General features: G+C 49.9%; 1 long non-coding RNA gene across 3 annotated transcripts; it reads left to right on the top strand.

Annotated features, from left to right (window-relative positions):
* The first annotated feature begins 12195 nt into the window (after window positions 1–12195).
* LOC130683903 (uncharacterized) lies at window positions 12196–23824 on the top strand. Of its 3 annotated transcripts, XR_008997996.1 has the most exons (6): window positions 12196–12630; window positions 17290–17468; window positions 17940–18043; window positions 20991–21112; window positions 21379–22252; window positions 22357–23824. It is a non-coding gene; the product is annotated as an uncharacterized LOC130683903 (long non-coding RNA). The 3 variants fall into 3 exon arrangements; XR_008997994.1 differs by having other exon boundaries at window positions 21379–23824; XR_008997995.1 differs by lacking the exon at window positions 20991–21112 and having other exon boundaries at window positions 21379–23824.
* Window positions 23825–24118: the final 294 nt, after the last annotated feature.

Raw genomic sequence — 24118 nt, 5'->3', positions numbered from 1 at the left:
AATCTGGCAGCCTGGAGTCCCCTGGGCCCACTGTGGAGGTTTGTCTGGGCAGCCACCTGTCCAGATGTGTTTGTTGGAATGTGCTACATCTGTTAAAGGGATCCTCGCTGGAAGGAAATCCCACCTGGGAAATATGAGAGAGGAGCTTTTATGAACATAAAGTTTGTTATAGTAAAACATGTTAATATCCACTGCTATTGGCAGCAGAATATTGCTGTGGGGTCTGAAAGAGCAGATTATGGGACAATGTGTTCTTTAAAAACAAAAACAAGAAAAATCATGTACCTAGCTCCTAAAACAAAAACAAAAATGGAGATGCACAGCTTTGAATTATTCACTTATTTGTACAATAAAATTTACAAAGCACCTACTAAGCTCAGGACTCTGGGCTAAGGAGGACAGGGATGCGTCAGATCTTGTTCTCAGTGGGCCCATGGCTGGTGGGGGACGTGAACAGGGACATAAACAGCATGCAGGGAGCAGTGGGTTAGTGAGGTGAGAAAGGCCCTGAGGGTCAGAGAGGAGAGGGCTTGCTGGGTGCTGGGGGTCAGAGAAGGATTTTGGAAGGGATGGGGTATCCATTAGCTTGCTTTTGGCTGTGAGCCAGAGAAACCCTTAATGACTCTGCCTCACATGGGGAGGGAATTTGTTATCCCCTCCCTCCCCCCCCACCCCGTGACAAAGACCATCAGGTGGACTTCAGGGTGGGTTGATTCTGCAGCTGTGCGGTATCCCCAGGGAGCTGGGATGATTTAGCCTCCCTCCAATCTATAGGGAACCCAGGCCAGGCTCTTGGGAGGCCTCCCTCAGCGCAGGTTTCCTGCAGCCCTGGGAGTGCCCAGAGGGAGGAAGAAGCCATGCATCTGCTCCTGGCAGCAGCCTGGCCTCTTCAGCGTTTCAACTGTTCTGAGCCAAGGGGCATCTTCTGCTGTGAATTCCCTCCAGAAATCTCCTGCCAAATGTCCCCCATCTCTCATGTGGGGACGGTGGTCACTGGATCACATGGATGTTTCCAGCACTCTCTTTAGAGTGTGTAGGTTCCCACACCTCCAGCTTTGGGACTTCAGCCAAACTTTGAAGTCCCCAGCAAGGTCTTGGTCAATGTCCCATTGCACTGGATTCACTGTCTCAGGAGAAAAGGACTTTTTCCTGGAAAGAGGCATCTGGAGTAATACTGGTGTCTGGGGCTGTGGCCGAGGCCCCTCTTCCCCCAGCGAGGGTACAGTTGGTGCTCAGTCAGGGGTCTGGTTTCAGTGTCAACAGTGTGGCCTGGACTCTGGCTCGGAGACCTTACAGCCATGGGCTCCAGGGAGTGTCCACCCCGCCCAGCCTGAATCCGCTCCTCTGTGGCACGCGGCTCCCGAGAGGGCCGTGTGACGGCGCCCAGGTGGGGATTAGGCGAGGTAGTGCCCCGGAGCCCTCAGAACCCCAGCCTCAGCACCGGCCAGTGCCCATGGTTGTCAGCGGGTAGCCCATCAGGGTCACAGGTGAATCAGGTCAAGAGGCCACCCTGGACTCTGGATTTTGGGTTTAGGAAGAGAGATTTCTGTGGAAACACTTTGAGATTTAGCCTGTAGCTGGCAGCTTTGCTTCCAGTCACTCTTGAGGGACAAACCATAAACTGTTGATTATCCATAAACCAAGAGGAGAAGGGCGGTGGGAGGAGCGGTGGCCTCGCTGCCCGAGGTGCCGCCACTGTGCCAGCTGCTGGCAGGTGGCCGGACGCCAACGGCCGTCCCACAGCTCCGGCCTCAGGGCCTGCTGCTTTTTCTTCTTCTGCTTCTTAATTAAAAAAGAAATTATATCCCCAAGCCTCTATTACTGCAGATTCCCTGACACTCTGCTGCGGGCTCATCTTTAGGAAAAAGTGCTGATGTTTTCAACGTTCTTTTCCTTTGGTATCTTCTTTTATCTTGAGACCAGGAAGAAACATGTGCTCTTGCTCAGCACTGGAGAATGCATCCCTTGCTCCTTCTTAAATCTGCTCCTCTTCCCTCCCTTGTCTGGCTAAGTGTGTCGATTTGTGTTTCTTTCTCTTCCCGCGACGACAGATGCTTAAGTACCTGCAGGCTGTAAAGCGGGTTGTAAACACAAGCGGGTTGTGATTTCTGTCCATTGTAATAAAGGCACACTGCAGCCCCCAAACCCGGACCGCTGTGGTTCATCATTTGTCCCATAAAGGAAGCAGTTGTCCCAGTGTCCCTGTCTTCCTGGAACTTACATTTGAGCAGGGGAGATGCAAGGTAGATGCATAAACGAGATAAATGCAGGGCAACATCAGACCACGAGGAGTCCCGTGAAGGAAGGGAACAGTGACCTGGCATGTGTGAGGGGTGGCGGCATTAGGGGAGCTGGGAGGCCTTTTTAGGAGGGGCCACTCGGTCTGCCTTATCTGATGGGAAGAAGGTACTGGAGGGCAGGCATATTTAGGGAGGCACCCAAAGTGGGACAAGCTTGGGGACATAGGGCACAGCAGTGATGGGTGGGGCAGTGTGGGCACAGGTGGGATTGGAGAGGAGGCAGGGCCTGACTACAGGTCCCAGAGAGGGGAGCCCTGGAGGGTTGTATGCAGAGACGCTGTGATCTGACTCAGGCCTTGAAAGGGTCCCTTGAATGGCCTCCATGTGGGGTAGGGATGGCTTGTGAGCAGGAGGGGAGGCAGGAAGGCCAGCATCCAGGGTCAGCTGGTGCTGGGGAGGTGAAATGAGGAGGCCCGTGCCCTAAAAATGGTAGAGTGCTGCCCATCCGAGGGATGACGAGCTAGCACCTGCGGGGCTCAGTGACATCCGAGGCTGTTGGTGGTGATGACGATGAGGGGGACGACCTCAGATCATCCTTCTCAGCCTCATTTCTGCAGGGAAGGTCTGATCCCAGCATAGAAAACACAGGGAACTGATGAGGCCAGGGAGGAGGGTCACCAGAGTGCCATCAGGTGAAATCCTGGTGACGATGGTAAAGGTGGTGGTGGTGGTGGTAACATCTCAAACCCTTGCTCCCATGGACATCGCTGCTGAGGGCTTTACCGACACTTTCTGCTCTAATCTGCCCACTGGTCCTGTGCAACAGGGACTGTCACTCCTTGTTTTCAGATGAGGAAAACGGGCACAGAGAGGGCAAATAACTTGCCCAGTAAGTGGTGGGCTGGGATTTGAATGCAGAGACTGCAGAATCCGGCCTCTCAACATGCTGATGGCTGTGTGATGTTCTGTCTACAGCATAGCTACCCTGGCACATAAACCTCATGAGCAGGTTCACTCTGACCTTCTCAGGTGAAATTTCTCGGCTTTCCAACATCTGGCTTCCAAAAAGGCAAAATGAAAGTACCCAGGTGCTTGCTCTTGTCTGGACTCCACCCTCCCCTCTGTGACCTCCCACTGTCTGCTCTGACTTTAACGCACAGCTGCTGCTGAGAACAGACAAGGACTGGTTCCCCAGGTGCTTGGAAGAAGGGCTGGGGAATTGGCGGGTGGGGATCTGTGGCTTCAGGACCTGAGATGGGTTGTGCTCAGGTGCATGTTCCTCACTGGGGTCCACCCACAGCAGGGAAAATGAGGGGCTTTGTGCTGTAACTCCTGGACTGAGAGATTTCTTGTCTTTATGAGACCACAAAGCCAGGGTTATAGCAAAGATGGCCCTTCCCAGGGAGCCAGATAGTAGCCAGATATTCTGTGCTGTGGAGAAGGACCTGCCCCAGCGAGGCTGGAACCGGCTCTGAGGCGTGTCCCTGACCCGCTTACCAGAATTGCATGCCTGGGACCCGAGGAGCTGGGCAGTGATTCAGTCTGTGAGTAATTAGGGTGGAAACACAATTTCCAGGAATCAGGCAGTTAAATACTCACGCCAGGTGAACCCTGAGGCGTGGTGCTTTTTGCTGAGCAGAATCCCACTGCTTGGACATTGCAGTCTGCGGGGCAGTGTCTACACTGTGGGTCTACACAGGAGGACAAACCCTGCTGACCACATAGAGCCCTGCAGCAGTGCCCCAAGACAGAGCTTGCAGGAGAGTTGGGGTCCTCCTTGATGTTCTGAGGAACTTTTAACTGTGGCCCCTGCTGCTCCGTCATGACATCATACGTCAGAGGTCAGACCCTCAGAAGCCCAAGTGTGGTGCCGAGACTTACCTGCCTTTGGGGCTAATTCCATGTGATGGACAGAGGGGTGCTTGCACACAGGGGTAGGGGGCCGGGGTGCATCTCCTTGCGTGGAGCATCTCCGTGGGTGCTGGGAGGGTCTTGTCTGAGGGCCTGCAGGTGACATCTCATTCTAAATGTCTCTCAGCCTTGGGAGCTGAGGCTTCCTGCTCTGGGCTGCCAAGTGCTGGTGCTCCCAGCTCTACAGGCCGCCTCCAAGTGCGAGGCTGATCCAGGCAGACTCTCTCCCGCCCTCGGCTCACTCCCCTGGGCTTGTGGGGTTGCAGAACCTCTTCTAATTGGCCCCCTGTCTGTCGGTCACCCCTGCAGACGGACCTGGTTCATGAGAGTCTAGGAGTCAGCCGTTTCCTACCCACATTAGTGCTAAAAATGGTGTTGTTTTCCCCAACTCAGATGCACCTGTGGAGAGAACACACAGCAGCCTGTTTTTAGCAGGTGGCAGACAGCACGCGAGGGGGCTGTTAAAATTAGCATCTTGTTCAAAGGGTGAAGTTTCCAGCCCAACACAGAATGACTGCTCAGGGGGTCCTCTTGCCTCAGCACCTGTCCCTGGCGTCCAGTGTGGGAAGGAGCCAGCCGCACGAGGAAGACCCTGGGGTCCCTGGGGTGCCAGGGAGGTGGGGAGGCCATTGTTGGTGTTGATCCCCACCATCACTCTCTGCCCCCTGCCACCTTTCTGTTTGCAGAGGGCTTGATCCTGCCCGGAAGTAAGTGCCTGCCTCCTACGGGGACATGGCTGGGCTAGTGTGATCAAGGTGCCCTGTCACGTTGGTGTAGGGCTTTCCAATCATCTGTCCCCACCCACGACTGTCCTGCGGGGGGATGGAGTGGGGAGGTGGGGGGTTGCAGAGCTGCAGCAGAGACTGGGAGCCCCGGTATCCCTCCCCATTTTTCTTTAGTGGAAGGGAAGCTGGCACCTAAAATACAGACTCCATTTCCCAGGTGCCCTTGTGGCCAAAAAGTGGCTGGTGCGGGTGTGAGCACCATCTCTCTCTCTCTCTCCATCAGTTGGGAAAGAACAGGGATGCAGGTTATAAGGTAGAAGGACCCTGTTCCCTTATTTGTACAATTGATATGTAACTGTACCTACCTCCTCTGGTTTCTATAAATTAGGAATTTTTTCATTTGCCAAAGGACAGAAAACCCAACTCCACAGGCCAAGGCACAAAGGGATTTATTGGCTCAGTCAAGTGAAAGTTTCCAGAAAGAGCTGCCTCAGAATTTGATTTAGGAAGAAGTTAAACAAGACAAATATTTACTCCATCTGGGATTCCAAATAATTATCTCTCACTTTTATGGCACACTCCAGGTGGTCTCTCTGGTGGTGGTCATGCTGACAAAGATAGGCTCGACCTTGGCAAAGCCTGAGGAACATACCAGATTGGTGGGAGGTGGACGGTGTGGTCAGAGCATCCTTGGCTCTGAAAACTCTTGGGTTCTGGAAATGCTCCCCTGTCTGTTTACCCTGGGCCTGGGGGACTGGCCTGTCTTACCCATGCCTGCTGTTTTCACAGTATGTTTGTTAAGGTACAAACAATTCTGGCTTGAAAGGACCACAGAATCACCCTGTAGAGTGACAGGTGTCAGCTGGTAGATGTGCTGGAGTCCCGAGTCTGTGGAACGTCCCAGGCCACCCTCAGGATTCCCCCCGTCACTGAGCTGATGTTTTCCCTGTCCCTCCCGCCCTCCCTTCGGCTGCTGTTGAGCCTCAGGTCTGCACCCTGCCTGCTGGCCATGCTCCCCTCAGTTCTGCAGGAGTCCTTCATCTACGCAGCCAGGGGCTCCTCCTTGTCCTCGCTCCCCTAAATTCCCCGTCTTGGTGGCAGCTCTGATGGTCACGTTTTAACGGTGATTCTGGAGCGACACAGGGAGTTGTTTGTGTTGATGCCCTGGTCTCTGGCCATTTCTGCCAACTCCAGCTTCAGGAGGTGTTGCTTAGCGACCCCACAGACTACCTCCTCCCTCCAGGTCACACGGCCATGTTCTGGTTTATGTCTGAGTAGCTATTCCTTTGTTGTCTTTTTTCAAGTTTTGATCCACATTTTCTAAGCCCGAGTGACTTCTTGGCATAATTTCCCCACTTTATGGATGTTCTTGTCCTTACCAACTGTGATTCCAGCTGGCATCTGATTGATCTGTTTTCTCCCCACCTACATGGGTAATAATGGTCATGCCCACTCCCTGTCTGTCTGCTCTATGTCAGGCATGTGGCCTGTGCCTTTTCCACGTATCTCATTGCTCTGCACAAGGGCCCCATTCTGTGGGCCTGTTTTCCCATTTTACAGATGGAGAAGCTGAGGCTGGTTCCAGAGAAGAGACTTCATGGTAAGCTGGGGAGTTAGGATTCACGGGTGCTCTCACCCTGGGGTCTAGGCTCCTTCCCATAGCTCACTATTCACGGTTCATTTGCAGGCCACTGTCTCTGCTTTCCCATGGCCACACACCACCAGGACAATCTCTTATATCAGGTGTGGGCAAATGTTTTCTGTGAAGGTCCAGAGAGGAACTCTTTTAGGCTCTGTGAGCATGTGGTTTTGGTCGCAGCTTCTCCACTTTGCCACTGTATGGAGAAAGCAGCTCAGCCAGACACAATATAGATGGAAATCAGCGTGGCAATGTATGTGCAAAACTGGATTCACAACAACAGGTAGTCAGCCTGCAGGCTGTCGTTTGCTGATCTCTGACTCACTCAATATTTTTCTTTAAACAAACCCATTTTTTTGTTTTCACTAAAAAACTTGTATTTGAAAGGAAAACTATATCAGCAGAGTAGATGGAAAACAAGCATGTCTTGCTGCAAAAGGGTGGTAACCATAGACATAAAGACAATAAACCTAAACAGAGGTGTTGCATTCTGCACTAAGCCAGGGGCCGGTTCTTTCTGTGTTGCAGAGGATAATAAGCAAGGCTTAGAGAGGTGCCAAAGGCATATCAGCACCGAATCAAGATGTGGGCCTTGGGGTAATCAGAGGAACTGAAACAGAATCAGTATAGGATGCAATGTTCCTCAATGCCACCTCTGTTTGTCTTGTGAAGTGATCTCAGCACTGAAGTTTTTGAAGCTCGAAGTAGAAGAGAGCTGGGCAGGGCGTGGGAAGCCTTGCACCCATCCTGGAGCAGTGGTTGGGGGGATTCTCTGCAGCCAGTGGGGACTGCAGGACAGAGGACAGCGCAGGTGGCCTCGCACTGGCTCCCTGAGCGCATGTGCTGGGACCTGCAGGTAGGTAACGGCTGCCCCAAGCGCAGGCCCAAGATGGCTTTTCGAGCTTAACTGTTGGAAACTCCAGCGATGAACAGGAGATGAATCCCCTAAATTCCAGCTCACTGTGGTCCTTTGTTTCCTCATTCCTCCGCTTCTGTATTTTTCTTGTTCTTGCTCTTTCCTTATCTACATACATACACACATATTTTTCCTCTGTTAAAAAAGGCCACATATTTTGGTTATCTTTTATTTTGGGCAACCACTTCCTCATCCTCCCCACCGTGAAGAGCCACATCAAGTAGTAGTTTCGACTTTATTCTGTATCAGGGCCTCTCATGAAATCATTCCCACTGTGTCTTAGAAGCTCTGGTAACTTAAGGATCTCTTGCTCCTTAGGTCCTTGAAAAATGCCTTGCGTGTCTCCTGGCATGGGGCGATCTTAATTCTCTTAGTGGTGCTAGGCTTCCTCCTCACTGGCCCGCACCCCGGACCTCATCCCCACCCCTTCCCATCCTCAGCTCTGCTCAGAGCTTCCCATCTTCCCACCTTCCCACCTCCCTTGCCTTATGCCTCCTTTCTGTCTGACATCCCCATATTTTTCATTCCTATTAAAAGCCTTATTTGACCCCATCTTGCATTTTTAAAGTGAAATAACATAATGATCATTATGCCTTTATGGAAAGCATTACTTGAAGTTTTACATGGGGGAGGTCTGTAGACTGCATGCATAGCCTTTAGCTCCACCAGACAGACATGGAAGAGATGCCATCTCCTTGGTACAGGCACTCAATTCAGTGTGCTGGTGTGACTTACACACAGTCTCTCTGCAGGCTGCCAAAGAAAATGGAAGGAAGAAGACTAAATTCTTCCACATCAAGCTAGAGGAGACTCCATATGAAAAATCCCATTAATAAAGTCATGGGAATGAATGTCACCTCCACTAATCGCTGTGGGCCCCTCACACATTTCCATCTAATTTCTGAGTCTTTGGCCTTCATAGATCCTAGTCTGTAGAAAAGTTAACCAGGAGTAGCACTGGGCCTGGGGAAGGGCAAAGCTCAAGGTGACCTTGGGCTCAAGCTCTGAAAAGCCCCCACCTCAGTCAGGCCCCTGGAGCAAACGTTGGGGAGGAAGGCTCACTGGGGAGGGGAGATTGGACATTTCTAGATTGCTGCAGGAGGGTGGTAAGTGCTTGGCCATGCTCAGCATGGTTAGTGCAAGGCTTACATCCTAAGGACAAGAGTGCAAAGGTGAGGCTAGGCATCATGCCTCGATCCAAAGCCTTTCTTGAGCCCCTGCCATGAGCCCTTGGGATGCAATGGGGAAGAAAAGAGATGATGGCCCTGCCCTCAGAAAGCTTACACTCTAGTGGAGGCAAATAAATTGGTAATATATTTTGTTAGCTCAGGAACACATGGTTTGGTTTCACATTTTCATATCTATAGTCAGAATATATCTTATTAGGGACATTGTGTGACAACTGTAAGTTCAGTTGTCACTGGGCTTTATTTCTTTGTGGTATGTAAAATAGTGGTGCATCTTATACCTGATGGCATTGTAGATTTGATGAGATCCTCTAGTGTTTCAGGCAGTGATAACTGCAGTGAAGAGAAAAAGTAGCTAGGTGTATCAGTCAGGGAATGAGTGGCGGGAAACAAATAGCCCAACTGCAGGTGATTGAAGAGTTTCATGGATAGATGGTTAAAGGAGACCACTGCTGAAACTAGGCCAGCAGTGTGGGACCACAGGAAATTGACATCTTGGCTTCCCTGCTTCCCTGCTGTCTGACCTTCAGCCTGTCTTTTCCATTAGCCAAATTGCCAGAGGAAGGCAGAGGCCCTGTGAGCCTGGGTGAGGCAGTCCTAGAGGTCAGCCTTAGGGGAGCCTTAGAGGAGCAGTGAGAAATGAGGCCAGGTATACAGTCAGAAATTTAGGAAGATTCCAGACTAGGTGCAGGGCTTTGTAGGCCATGGTGAGGGGCTTGGGTTTGACAAAGTGTGGCTGGAGCCTTTGGGAAGAGGAGGGACATGATCCAGGGAAGGTTTTAACAGGATGAGTGGGCCTGGGGCTAGTGTGTGCAAAACGGCCTGTAGGGGTGAGATGGAGATGGGACCAGTGAGGAGGTGACACAAGAATCCAGGTGGGAGAAGAATGCTCCTGGTCCAGGCTGGGATGGGGAAGTGGGAGAAGGGGCTGGATTCAGGGTATATTTTGAAAATAGAGTGAGAAAGATTTCCCTATCAATTGAAAATGGTGTGAGAGGGAGAGAGGAATCAAGAATAAATCCATGGTCATTCTCCATAGTTCCTATGGAGATATGCTCAAAACATTAGACTTTATGATGAACTAATTTGCAATCAAGAGTATATTTGCTGATTCTTTAAGCTTCCAGAAATTCTGTAGAATATTCTTATGGTGGAGAACAAAGCTCAGCAGTGCAGGAGCTCTGATATTCACCTCTCTAACCATAAAATATTAGCTTTAATATCCAACATGTGTCATTAAAGTCTTCTCATGGCTACTTATGTACTGGAAAATGCCCGAACTATCTGCTGCAAACCCAAAGACTGTCCATATCAACAGGAAAATAGTATGTTAGTAACAGGAAGATGGGGCATATGGGGCAGCACGTTGTCTAGCCTGCTCCCCCACCCCGATCAATAGAGGGCATCATCTTGTTCCCACCAGCCCTTGGCTGGGCACAGTGGTGGCATCCAGAACAGTGTGATCAGTCAGTTCTGAGGGGAAGCATGTCTGTGCTGTTGCCCATGTGTTCCTGTCCAGATGAGCAGGTGCCCTGCAGCCCAGAGAGGGGAACTCAGGGAGGTCTCCAGAGAGGAGCCCACAGGTGAGCTGGGCTGGGCAGGGAAAGTGAGGGAGGAGACCCCAGGAGGAAGAGGAAGAAGACATACACAGGTACGGCCAGCAAGGCCAGGGGAACTTGACGTGGACAAGGACCCAGGAGGATGTTCCAGAGCCATTTATATCCCTTAAGGCTTTTGAAGTGACAGATGTCCAACTCAACACAAACAGGGATTTGGGGGATAGCACTACAGGGTGCTCTCAGGCACAGGGAGGGCGGGGGGCCAGGTGTGGAAAGGACACTTCCAGGGCCATGCCAGGAGGTCTCGGCAGTGGGAACTATGGAGCAGCCTGCTCCAGGCACTGCCTCTGGAATCCATGACCCAACCACCCTGTGTTGGGACGTGAGGGAGAAGGAACCACAGAGCCACCGCAGCCTCCAATGTTACCATGAGGAGCTGGGGGCCAGGAGGCCCTTCAACGTGCCCAAGTCACGTGGCCAGTGAGTGGTAGTGGGAGGGTGTGCATCCCAGCCCCTGGGCTCCCAGATATTATTTGCATATACTATCTCTAATTGCAGGAATGTTTTTGTTTTAAATCAATTTAGTTGGGGAAAAAACTCCTTTTATTTATCGTAGGCAATAATATCAGTGAAATTATGAATTTGATATGCTCAGTTTTTCAAATACACATCAAATAGTCTTAAACAACAGGGATCAAGTCTTAAGGGCCCCAAATCAACTTTGTGGGGACCCTACCATAGTTTCAGAAACCATGTGCTGTAACTAAGCAGCTTTTCTATTAGGAGGGCAATGTAGATTGGTAATTTTGAAACTTCTTTTTAGCCCCCAAGCCCGAACTGTTAAGGAGTATCTTATGTTGAGCTCTATGGGAAACCAATCAAAGGAGAAATGGTGGCCTTGGCACGGAAGCCGGGAGGAAGGAGTCCAGCCAACCTGTCCTCATCCCTGGCCATGTGGTTGACCTCAGGGCTCCTCCTTGGATCCTAAGACTGAAGAAGACTTGTGTGAAGATGCTGTGCCCAGACAGTGCACACCTAATGACTGTAGCAGGGTGAGCCCGGCCTCGTGTCAAGGGCAGCGGAAGTTCCAGCCCAGTGGAGTATAGGATGAACATGGCGGGTGGGCCCTCGCTTCCCTGCCCACCCGTCCAGCCGGCATCCTGGGCTGCAGAGGCCCCAGAGCTAAAACTTGCATTTCCCAGGCTCCTGTGGATGGTGGAGGTGAGGTGGGGGCTGTCCTCTGCTACTAATGCTGGGTCTCTGATGCATGTCCTGATAGTTGGATCCTTAGGATGATAGAACATTCTGGAAGTGTGTCCTGAATTCTGGCAGCCTTGAAACGCACTTCGATCCCAGATTCAAGAGAGGGTGTTACTGAGATGTTTCCAGTGCAGAGATGAAAACTGAGTCGTTTTCTGTCAGTAACACCTAAGCGTGACCAGGACTGAGGAATCCCAGGCGGATGGACCTTCTTTCTTCCCCAGGGCGGTGGCTTAAGTTCTAAGTGAGCAGCGAGTTTTGAGGTCAGGGGCTATCTCCCCGCAGCGGGCGGGTCTGGGTGCTGGTGACCCCCTCCTCCTCCAGACGAGCGCGGGACGTGGTCCTCCGGGCACAGCCCCCCGGCTGCCGGGCGGGTTAGCTGGGCAGCGGGCGCGGGCGCATCCCGGGGGAGGACCAGGCGGCGCTCTCCTCCCGCCGGGTCGCACCCGCCGCAGCGGGTCCCTGTTTTAGGGCCGGGGAAGCTGGGGGGCCCGGGCGCCGCGCTGCAGCGAGCACTCGCCCCCCCGGGCCCCGCTCACGGCCGGCCGTCGGCCGCCTCGGATGCGCCCGCGGGAGGAGCTGGTCGGGTGACCCGCAGGCTTCGCGCTGGGGCTGCGGCGGGCGGGCGTCGGGCCGGAGCCCCCGGGGCCCCCACGAGGGCAGGGCAAGGACCGGGAGGGGCGGCTCCGGAGAGAGCCTGGGGCTCAGGCCGGGCCCACCGCCAGGGAGGCCTCCCGCGGCCGGGGGGACGACGCCGACCAGGACAGAAACAGCCGAGCTCTCCGCCCAGGGAGCGCTGAGGAGTTTAATTCAAGATGAAATGTGTTCTTGTTTGTGTACAATTAATTTTCCTCCCAAATGAAGGGTTTTATCTGTCAGTCGAGTGTTTGAATAGCAACCGCGTAATTAAGGTAGCATGTGCCTCTGCAGTTGCAAAACAGGCTGTTTGTGTGAACTTGTTGGGGAAGCAAACATAGCTTGGGGTGCTTCCTGGGTCTAAGAAGAAAAAAGAGAAGAGGCAAACACCTCCAAAGAGACTGGGCTCCTGCAGCGATGACGTCATCTGGACAATGTGAGCAGGTCGGTCCTGAATGAAGGGGCCCCCGGAACCCTGCTCTGCTCAGGGCAGCACAGGAGAGAACAGAGGTCGTACCCAGGGACTTTAAGAGCAGGATCACGCCTACAGGGGCCAGGTAGGAGTGGTGTGAGGGAAGAGGGTTGAGTGCGTTTTTAAACACAGTTGTACTTGTATAATTAATACATAGGGAATCCATTTCCACAAAGAAATAAGCATTATTTTTCTTGAAGCCTCTGGCTCTTTTTATCTTTTTGGTCTGTTGTTTTTGGTGGAGAGATGGGAAGAAAGATTTGTTTTTATGTTGGAAAAAAAAGCCCATCAGTCTGACAGATGACAAATAGTGATGGCTCAGCTTTGTTGTCAAGGGACAACAGAGAATGTTGAGAAATGTGGCGAGTTCAACCTCACAGCCTAGCTCAGTGAGGGTGGCTGGGACTTGCTCAAGTTAAGTTACCCAATGGAAGGTACATCCAGTTTGCTGTATTTTTTATTTTTTGGAGGAAGCTGGAAATCTAGATTTTTATGTGAAATCTTTCTTTTTCAGCCTCATTGAAGTACACTGAAATACAACTAAAATCATAAGATATTTGAAGTATTCAATGTGATGATTTGATATACATATCGATTGTGGAACCTTCTCATTTTCAATGTTGAAAACCAGCTATACAGGCCAATGAGTTATAGGCTGGTCACGACATATATCCTGACTGGATGTGGCCTGCCTGTCCCTTACCATCGGGGATAGACAGCTAACTTGCACACTTTAGTAGCAAAATTTGCTTCTAACTTTGGTGAATGATTTATTTCATCTGTCTAGGACTCAATTTTTCTACCCACAAAATCAGCTCCTATTTTTGCTATAGGTTATGTTTAAAACATGTTCTTCCCTGAATTTGTTTTTTTGTGGGAAATGTCCTGACAGGTCCACTCTTAACAGCCTGAATCAGAATGTCTGTAGGTCTTAGTCCAGTGTGTATGGGCTTTGCATTGGTTAGGAGTTAGTTTTGGCTGCTGTGATACAGACCATGGCTTATACAAAATAGAAGCTCAAATCTCACTCATGTAAGTAGCTAAGCTGGTATGGCAGCTCTGGCCCTTGAAGCTGTCAGGAGCCCAGGCTTCCTCTATGTTTTTGCTCCTCTCTGCCTAGACCCTTGGCTTTATCCACTGGGTCCTGATGTCCCACACCCATTTGCATTTCAAAGTGAGAAGAGGGAAAAGCCACACCCTTCCCTTCATGGGCACAGCCTGATAGGGCTATGCCTCACCTGTATTCACATTCCATTGGGCAGCACTTACTCACCTGGCCACAAATTGCAGCAAAGGAGGTTGGGAAATGTAGTTCTAATTTTGGGCAGTCATGTGCCTGCTAACAACAGGAGTTCTGTTATTAAAGGAAGAAAAAGTATGTGGATAAAAGTGTAGGGGGTTGGGCAGCTAGTAAATGCAAACAGAAAACAAGGTGGCCAACTCAGAGTAAAAAATAAAAACCCACAACACCCAGTATCTTAACTGGGATTCTCAACTAGCTTTTGGTTTTACTTTTGAGAGATGGAGATTAGTTGCTTTTTGACTTCTTTAACAAATTTTGAGGCAAAAATATTTTTCTAATTAATGCTACAATATTGTGTCCAAGCCTCAGTAGTTTCCATTTTTCCATCATAGATTTGGACATATTTATCTACCAATTGAGTTATTATTTACTTTTTGTTTTATTCTGAATAGACTCAGTATTTTTTCCAAATAAATTTATTTGAAAAGGAAACTTTGCTGGATGATAATGAAAGTATAACATCAAAAATTGAGGGATTCAGCTAAAGCAGTGTAAAGAGGAAGATTTATAGCTTTAAATGCATATATTAAGTGAGAATTAAATAAGGTCAAAAATCAATGACCTGAGATTCCACCTTAAGACATTAGATAAAAAGATCAAAGGAAACCCCAGATAAGTAGAATTAAGATAAGGAGCTGAAGCTGATGAAATAGAAAGCAGATGTCAATAGATAAAAGTAACCAAGCTAGACCCATTACATGTTGATAAACCTACAACTAACATTTTTCTGCATCTTGATTTTGTCACTCAATTCCTTTATAAGTAGAAATACTTTAAAGTCATCTTGTATAGCTCTAAATTAAAGTTATTCTTTATAATGGCTGTGCAATATTCCGTGGGGTGGATATACTTGAAAAGCACCTGGCCACTTATCTAGTAAAGAGAGTCTTTTGTTTGTGGTTCGCCCTCTGCCTGCTTCTCCCACACTGGCCCCTTGCTCTTCTGAGGACAGGACAGGCACTTCCTTGGGGTCTTCACATTTGCTCTGCTCCCTGCTCCCCCCACCCCGTTCTTCTCCCAGATGTCCACCCAGCTTGCTCCCTCACCTCCCAGGCACTTGCTCCCCTGTCTCCTCCTCAGTGGGCTCCTTCTGACTGCTCTCTGTACAACTGCAGCCCTCCATGACTAACCCTGCCCCTTCCTGTCTCTGTCTTTCTGCAGGGCACTTACTGCCATCTGACCACTTTATGCTTCACATAGGGCCTTAGGCTGGATTCTTCCAGAAGCCAACCGAGAGAGTGGGTGTGAGCTCAGTAGTTTATCTGGAGCTGATCCCAGGGAGCTCTGGTAGGAGGAGGCAGGGAAACAGGCAGAAGAAGGGTCATCAGGCTGATCTGGTGGGGTACTGAACAGGTGTCCACCATGGGGGCCTGTGGGAGAGGGTGTGGAACAAGCCTCACAGGGGATGTGCTGGGGTGAGGCAGCCGGGGATTGTTCTGCCAGCTCCCCTCTGGCCTTCTCTGAGGCCTGCTTCCCAGGATGTCAACTCCCAGCCATGCAGGCCCCTGAAGCTGGAGACCCCTGAGGGAGAGCCTCAGGGGCAGTAAGAAGCCACCTTGGGGCAAAATGGTGAGGAATGAGGGGGCAGGAGGCACCAGCTGTGTGCTGTACTTACTGTCCTAGGCTGTCACCAGTCATCTGTCTCCCTCTGTAGATCATGAGCTCCCAAAGCCAGGGTCCTATCTGTCCTGTGCTTTGCTGCATCCCCAGGGATCCGAATGTGCCTGGCACATACTTGACCCTCCTGACATATGTGTGGAATGAATGACTGAAACCTTAGAGATCAACCTCTTAGGCTGCTGAGCTGGATATTTACAGTCCTTAAAGAGTCCAAATTCGAGAGCATGTGATCTGACTCCACCGTTTTGCAGACCTGACTCCTGTTGCTTTTGTGGCTGGTTCTGAAGCTGCCGCTGCTCTTTGTGGCCAAGTTGGCTTCCTCAACCACAGTGGCACTGCAGAGGGGCTCAAACGTGCTGATAAAAGCTCCTTTTCAGTGGCTGCTTGGCTGATGCTTGGCATCCAGAGAGATGCCCTTTGATGTTGTCTCAGCCATGGATCCTGATGGCAGCTGTGATGGTAATAGTCCCAATTACCCCGGCCATCTCATGTGATGGGATGATCAAGAGCCCACAAATGGCTCCTGAGTGCACCCCTCTAGCAAAAGATTTTTAAAAATGAGACCACATGATTTGATCAGAAGAAGAAAACAACAAATATATCATTTTTCTTTTTTCCTTTTGGTGTAGACATTGCAATCATCTGCAGTAATCACTTGCAGATTGTCCAAATGCTTGAGTCTCTCAAAAACACAGACTACTGAGCATTGTCTCTATCCTTGAAGGCCAAGGTTCTGTCTCCATGTCTCCAAAGGGCCTGGCATGAGGTAAAGCTCAATGCAAGCATTCTGTCTACTGCCCCAGTAAGAAGTTATAAGAAGAGAGCGCCAAAAGCTACTCTAAGATAGAGATTTTTAAAATCCTGAGCACAGTTTATCTGTTTTTCATATAAAGCAGCATGAAGGAGTGTGTCCTTTGTGTTTGAAATGTCAGTAGAGACATATGGACCTCTCTGCTCAGCTGGACCCTACTCCAGAGGGCAGGTCCCAGAAAGCAGGTAACGTCCCGTCTGCTTGGTACACGTGCCCAGGACGCTGCCCCGGCGGGCCCTTCCCCGTCAGGTGGCTCCACCCCTTGGCGTCACAGCAGGAAGGGAGCCCCCTGGGGACATGGCCTGTGGGGTGAGCCCATGAGTGGGTGGTGGGTCTGGTCTGGGCACAGCCTCCGGACCCCTGGCCAGTGCTCCAAGGGATTCAAACTCCATGGGCAGAAACTAAGGAGCTTCTTTCTCAATTTGAAAAGGTCCTCAGACTCCTATGACACATGCAGGCTTCTTCCCTCTGTGTTGCCATAGCGCTGGTGCTTGAAAATCAGGATGTTTTACTTGGTGTGAATGGGCGGGGACACCGTCCACCCTCCGCAGCCCTGCCCCTCCACGCCCCCTGCAGCTGTGAGGGAAAGGACCCTGTCGCTAACTGAAGCCGAGTTCGGGAAGACACGTTCTGATTGCACTCCAGCAGGGATGTCAGCAAATTACCCAATTAAGGCGGCTCCGCTAACTACATTCCACATTCAGGCAACACGCTGTTCGCTTCCCACATGGACCAAGCCACTAAAAAAGGAACCAAATCAATGTCTCAGAAAGAAAAGAATATCTTTGATGAACGAATTAAAATGAAAGCAGGAATCATCTTGCTTATTTTAAGCATCTGAGATGGTTCCCACTCCAAGGTCAGAGTCAGCAGCCCTTCCTGAACCAGTTTCTGCTGTGCCTTCAGGACAACGTTTATTCAGGGCTACGACGTGTCAGGCGTGCTGCAGATCCGATGAAAAAATCGGGGGCAGCATGGGACAAGGGGATATTAATCAAATTGTCCGACAGATGTAACAGATCTGAGTCCTGTGTCCACATCTCCTGGGGTTGCGTCTCTCAAGATCCAGGTAGCAGATGGGTCAGAGATGGACACAGAGCGAGCAAAGCAGACTGAGGTGGCTGAGGGTTTGCTGACAGCTGGAGCCTCACAAGAGGATGGGACCCACTTTTCGAAGCTGCTTCCTGAGGTGACATCATCCTGAGGGGCTCCTGTCCTCCCCTCCCACGCCACTGGTGGTCCCAGACTGGGTGGGAGTGACTGACCACTTGGCCACACAAAAGAGGTGGCACCTCTGGGCTGGGTGGACAGTCCTAGGGACTGGGGAGCTGGGGGCAGTGCTGGGGACGAGGGAGTGAGGGGCAAACTGGGGAGAGGGTCCTGCCAGTCTCCCTGCTGACTGGGGTGTGGTTACGTGGCTCTCTCTCTGGGAACTTGGGACTGAGGGTGCATTCCTGTGGACAGTTTAAGGGACAATTGACCAGAGAACCACACTCACACCCATTTCTCTGCCACAGTGAGGGCACCCAATGGGTTGAGATGTGTTGCTTGAACTGGAGTGGAGCACTGACTGTTCACTCTCCTCTTTTCTGTGTGCCTGGCCCACAAAGGATAGGCCAATTTATTACAGACTGTAACACCCCTTTCTTCGTCTGGTTAGGTGTACCTGGCCAGAATCACATGTCTAACCTCTTTGAATTACCTGGGCACCCTAGCACTCCTGAGGCAAATCGTTTCAGCACCCAGGACAGATCCTCCCACACGGTGAGTGCCCCAGATATCCATGTGAAGAGTGAATGTATGTCCCAGGACAAAGCCATGTGGCACTGTTAGTACATGTGTGCTGAGGAGCAGAAATTGTCTCAGCATGGTAGCCTCAGGGCTCATGGTCCCCTTCTGGTGAAAAGAGCTGGGGTCTGGCTATGGATCCATTGGAGGGGAGCCCCACATTTGATAACAGAGTTTCCTCCCCAAATTCAGGGTGTGCATGAGATGTGACTGCACTGGCGTGTTGGTAAACTGGGCTTCAGAAAGAAAAATAAACCCTGATTTTAGCAATTGTTGATTTCCATGATGTAAACTCTACCATGGCTGTTTCCCAGATACCAGTTAGTTAAATTCTGGAATGTTCTCTAAGAGCTGGTTGTCCTCCACATACCATTACATGTGAGTGACAGGCAGGTGCCTACCAGGGGGTCTCACAACAGACATTGGTTGGGGAAGCCAGGGGGTTGTGGGTGAGCTTGTACACCTTATCATACAACAGAGAGCATTTTTGAATCACCCACAAAGTCACAGACAATGGGGATCTGGGGGATTCATAACAATTAACACTGGAGAAGAGAAACCAGCAGGGAGAGGATGAGGCAGGACCTTCATGAGAGAATGAGGACTTTGACAGATTAGGAGAGGTCCCTGGGAAGGCTCCAGAAGCTCTTGCGGCTTTTAAAAAATGACTCTCCTTTAATCAGGCTGCAAAAATCAAACCTGGAGGAAGAACATGGACTGTGCTACAATTTTGTCAGGAAAATTATGCAGGAAATTAGTACTTGATTCATTCTTTGATTACTCTTAAGAATCAGGGCACATTTGCCACTATAACCTAAAAGCTGTTAAATATGACATAACTTATATTCCATCAAATTTAGTTTCATTCTAGATAAAACCTTTCATTCAGAAAAGGTAGATGAGACCAGGAACTCCGTGTCAATCACTAGCAGGGTAACCTTCCTGTGCCTCAGTATCATCATCTGTAAGATGGGGCTAACAACTGTACCTATGGTATAGAGGATTGAGTGATTGAATTAGTATATGTAGAATACTGAGGTCAGTGACTGGCCTAAAGTAAATCCCAGGTAAATATTTCTTAAATACATCCCCAAACATTTGCTGTGAAACTTTGCACCCAATTGAATTAGATTTGCCTCAAATTGCCTTTTTATCTGTTTGAATCATCCTCAGGTAAGGAAGACCATGTGTCATAATATACAGTCTTTGCTGAAAAGGAAAGACATGTAGTGTCATGAGACGGGCTTTAGGGGACCTGCCTTGAGCCCTCAGCCAGGGTGTGGGAGTGAAGAGAGACATAAAAGAATCTCCCAAGGAGGTGATATTTTATCTGAGACCTGATAGGTGAGCTGCAGGTAACTAGGTGAGGGATTGTGGAGGAGTGGGGAAACATTCCAGGGCGAGGGAACAGCATGTGCAAAGGCCCTGAGGTGCTGGGAGCCTGGTATGGCCAAAGCCAGGGGAGAGGCCAGTGTGGCCAGGATCAAGTAGACACAGGGGTGAGTGGTGGGCAGTGGGACTAGTGAAGGGCAGGGAACCACTGAAGTTTGGGTTCCATCCTAAGAGCTGTGGGCAGCTTCTGGAAGGTTTGAAGCAGGGGTGTGATGGGCATCAGATTTGTGTCTTTAGATGTTCCTGGTTATAATGGATATTCTCCTAGTCTGGACCTCTTTGTTTCCCTTCTCCTTCCCAGCACAGCCTGTTTCATAGCTAAGAACCTGGGTGGCACGGGAGACTTCTGTTTTAGGGCCTTGGTCACATCACAGGAGCAAGTCAGAAAGGATGTCAGGAAATATTCACCACGGAACACTAGCCTGGGCGGCAGGGGTCTGAGAGTCAGGTCAGCAAGGGAGTCTTGTTCTGGGGACTGAGTCTGAGGCAGGGCTTCTCGGAGAGGGCTCAGGACGTGTCCGGAGTCACAGGGCCGATGGAGGGGCTGGTGGAGGGGCCAGAATGGGAGTACCTGGCTTTGGGAGTGTTGGCGGGCACGCCCCAGGTGTCTGGGAAGTTCAGATCCCGCCAGGGCTGCAGGTGGGGACCTGGGAGACACAGGTGCATCTCTGCAGGTAACTTCAGTGCTCACTGTTTGCACCCCTGCAAAAATATTTAATTATTAAAAGTCCTTGAGGGGATGAACCCAGGCCTCTCTGTTTCATCTGTGCTTATTGTGGGATGAATTAACTATTTCTCAAGTAACACAGTAGCATTTGGAGTGAGAAAAATAGAGAATTAAATAAAAAAGGTGAAGCAGTGAAATTCTGTCACAGGGACGTTTATGAATAATCAAGGGTCCAACACACAGCTGTATTTCAATGATACTCTCCTCCTCAGCTGTCACCTGTCCCTGCATGGCATAGGCAAGACTTTGTTTTCTAGCACGAAGAGCCTCTTAATTAAACCTTATTTGTCAAGAAGGTGAGATATATTTGTGTTTCCTCAGGCTCTCATTGTTACAAACTTTGCAATGTTTTCTCTGAAAAATGCCCCTTTTCTGCTCAAAGAGCTGGGTGGTTGGTTTTTTCCTCTTCCATTGTGAGGAGGAAATGCTACACGTTCTTTGTCAGGTAATCAGTTATCATCCTTAAAGGATCCCTGAGTCATCATCTGGAAATTATGGCTCCTGGAAAATAATAAAGGACCCACTTCAACGTGCTGCTGCATGTCGGAGCAAATTTTCCTCCCCTCAGTCACAGAGCCCGTCAATTGCCCATGTTAATGACCTCTGGCTCCAAATACGGTCACTTCTGCCTGTCACTTCTGGGGTTTTGCTGTTGATACCGTGTCAGCTTCTCACAAGCCCCATAATGATGCTCCAATTAGTAATGCCTCCTTCCCTTCCCTCCTTCTCACTCTGATTGCTCTAATGTATGTGCCTCGGCAATACTCCCACTATGCACGTCATCTGTTCCTCTGTGTGGAGCAGGAAGGTCTTAAGGTCAAGGTGCCTGGCAGGTAAACAACAACTGAAACAATTTCAAGTTCATGGACATCTTCTGCAATCAGCATCAACCACCCCATCAAGGAAACGAGACCTTGATATTGTTGGTGAGTAGCAGATAATTGATGAGCTTGTCAGCATAATCTATGGTCCCCGATCTGTATAAATATGAAATAAGAAACCATTTAAGAGGTGTCAGGAAAACACAGTATCCCTCCCTCCTCCTGTCATTTGACAGTGACTCATTCATGTATGAAATTGAGTCTTTGTGATGGTGAACTATTAAATACCCTGTGTAGTCAAATTACTACCATGGAACCAGAGAGTGGAAACAGGTTACTAAATGTCCTCTGGTTTGCTCTCCTTCCAACAGGAGAAGAAAACAAATAGAGGGCTTCGATGCAGATGTGAATCCATGCCCAGGTGTTCCTGAGAACCAGCATAGACTGAGAAAGAGAAGGCAGGGCTGATATTCCAGATAATCCTGGTTAAAAAGACACTTTTTGGAACCATCATATCCAGGCACAGCTTGTAGATCCCGCCATAGGTTTTGCATCCTGTCTTGTGAATGAACCCCAAGGTCCATGCCAACACTTAGTGGAAAAAGCATCATTGAAATTCCTTGAGCCAAAGAGGATGTGTTCATGTCCCACCCCTGCCACCACCTGTGGGCTGGACAGACCATCTTCCCTCCCTGGGTCTCAGTTTCCTCATCTACAAACTACACGCTCCTTTTGACGTTCTTCGGTGTTGCCCGGTGCAATATAAAGGAGATGGAAATGAGAGAACCTGCTTCTGCTGGTGTTCCAAGAAGAGAACCTTGATCTCAGAACATCCATATGTATCCTGGGGAGAATGAAGCCTTAAATTCACAAATGAGTGGGATAGGAATCATAGTCTTTAATGGAACGTCAAATTTTTAACTGTCCAAAAATTCCAAAGAAAGGACTCTGAATTATGTATGGAACCTTTATGTTTTTTTTCTTTTTTGCAATTGTATTACTCATTTGTTCGTGGGACACTTGGCTGAGCCATTGTAATTCACAGCTCGTTGGCTAAGTGCAGACACCAATAACCAGGTGTTTTCTTCCTCTCAAACAGAACCCCGATTTTGCTCAGATGTTGGGAAGAAATGTGCTCTCAAGCACCAGAGGATGAATTGTAGTATGTCTAAGTCAATCTCATTTCCCTTTCCAGTGATTGGTTTGGGGGGACATCCTGAATCATGTTTAGTTGATGCAATATAAGTTGGGAGTCTTTTTGGTGGGTGGGTTCTGGGTTCCCTTATTGAAAGAGACATGTGAGAAGTAACTCTCTCTTTCGTATTTTCTTTGCTATTGTTATGAGGGAGAGGATGAGAAGTCAGGCAATGTTGCAGCCACCTTGTATGAGGGCACAAGCCTGAGGACACAGTCAGCTCACCGAGGAAGGGAAAGCAGAAACGGGAGACCACCACGTCCTTGCTGTTGTGGAGGGCCTCTCTGGGGTATAAACCTGCCCCTGGACGTGCAGACATTTTCATTCTGAGAAGGACTACCTCTCTCCAAATTCACACCCCCATTAGCAGGAGCCAACAGGTTATCTAGGAGCACCTTGGCCTCCAGATAAGACCACCCCTTTCCTGGCCCACACCTCCACTGACAAAAGCCAGTAGGAAGACCCACAACTCTGTGTGACCCTAGAAATATCTCTACTCTCTTTTCCCTAAATACACAAGCTCACCCCATATTCCATCCTGAGACCTTCAGAATTAATCGCATGATACTTTCTGTTCCCATTAAAGCCGGTTTCTTCATGCAGCCAGGACTCCTGGGGCATCCTTTGTCCCCTGGACTCCCGTTGTCACGTGACTCAGTGGGAAATGAGGCTGAAACCCTACTTCTCTGCTTTGTTTTTCTCCACTGCCTCATTCCTGTCTGCCTCACAGTCTTCTCCAGTGACCAGGATGACGGAACTTTGGTCCAGGTCTCCTAAAGAAGAGCCTGAGGCCAACCTGGAGATGTAATGCTTTCGTGGAAGGTGCAGCCCCAGGACATCAAGAGCGAGGAAGAGGGAAGCGAGGTGTGGGAGACTGAGCAGCAATCACCGAGCCGGTGGCTGCCTCACAGAGACGCGGCAGTCACCTTATCCCATGGACTCTCTGCAGGCCAGCTGTGCAGAGGTCTGCTCCTCAAGGGAGTCCATAGAGGAAGGCAAGGAGAGGCCAGTCACTGCCGGCCCCTCTTCTCCCCTGTCCCTTGGTGGTCAGAGGTCCGTCTCCAGGGCCGTACTGTACCCATCACTGCAGCTTCCTTCGCCTGGCTCCTCCCACAGTGGTTGAGGAAACCAGATCCCACACTGGTTATGGCCCCTTATCTGAGTCCAGAATTGGTGAAAGGATCAAGAAACTTGGGGTGCTGGTCTCAGGCAATGTGTAGTGTAAGCCCTGAAATGAAGGTGCCCTATTAATACTGCCTGGACGCCTTTGAGCTTCCTGGGGCCTCAAAGGCCTAACCACGAGTCCCCCTACTCTATCAGATACGCCCTCCACCCAGGGGGAAATCTTTCCACCTGGCTATTTCCCCTATCAGAGGCTATTTCCTCTACCTGATCTTCAACCTAACCGTTTTCACTTTCCCAAGAGCCTGTGGAATTATCCAAACAAGACAATCACATCATCCCATGGGACCTAGGGGCCACCTCATCCTTTTGTTACTACCAAGCCTGCCTACTACTCCCCCTGATGGCTCATTCTGTTCCCTAGTGCAGCCCCCATGTGGATATGCATGAGGTGAAGTGTATGACACCCCGGGCTTTGAGTATATGTGACTAATAAACCACTGTCAGGTATCATGTGTTTAGCCATTTTTGTACTGTTTTGGGGGGGATCCCTCCCTTGCTGGTGGGGTGAATAGGATGTGATCAGAACTCAGTGGAATCCTGTGGACTTACAGTGAGTCAGTGTCTGCAGTGGGAGACAGGTGAAGTGAAAACATCTGACAACACATCCCTTACAGTTTACATTGTTGTTTGCCAATTTCCCTCTACTAAAAAATATGCTCTTAAGGGCAGAGAGTTGGGCTCTATTTTTCATGACTGCATCTCAAGCACTTGCACGAGTTCTAGCACACAAC

The sequence above is a fragment of the Manis pentadactyla genome, chromosome 5, assembly GCF_030020395.1.
Source record: "Manis pentadactyla isolate mManPen7 chromosome 5, mManPen7.hap1, whole genome shotgun sequence".
NCBI lineage: Eukaryota > Metazoa > Chordata > Mammalia > Pholidota > Manidae > Manis > Manis pentadactyla.
This window is presented reverse-complemented; position numbering and strand designations above follow the sequence as displayed.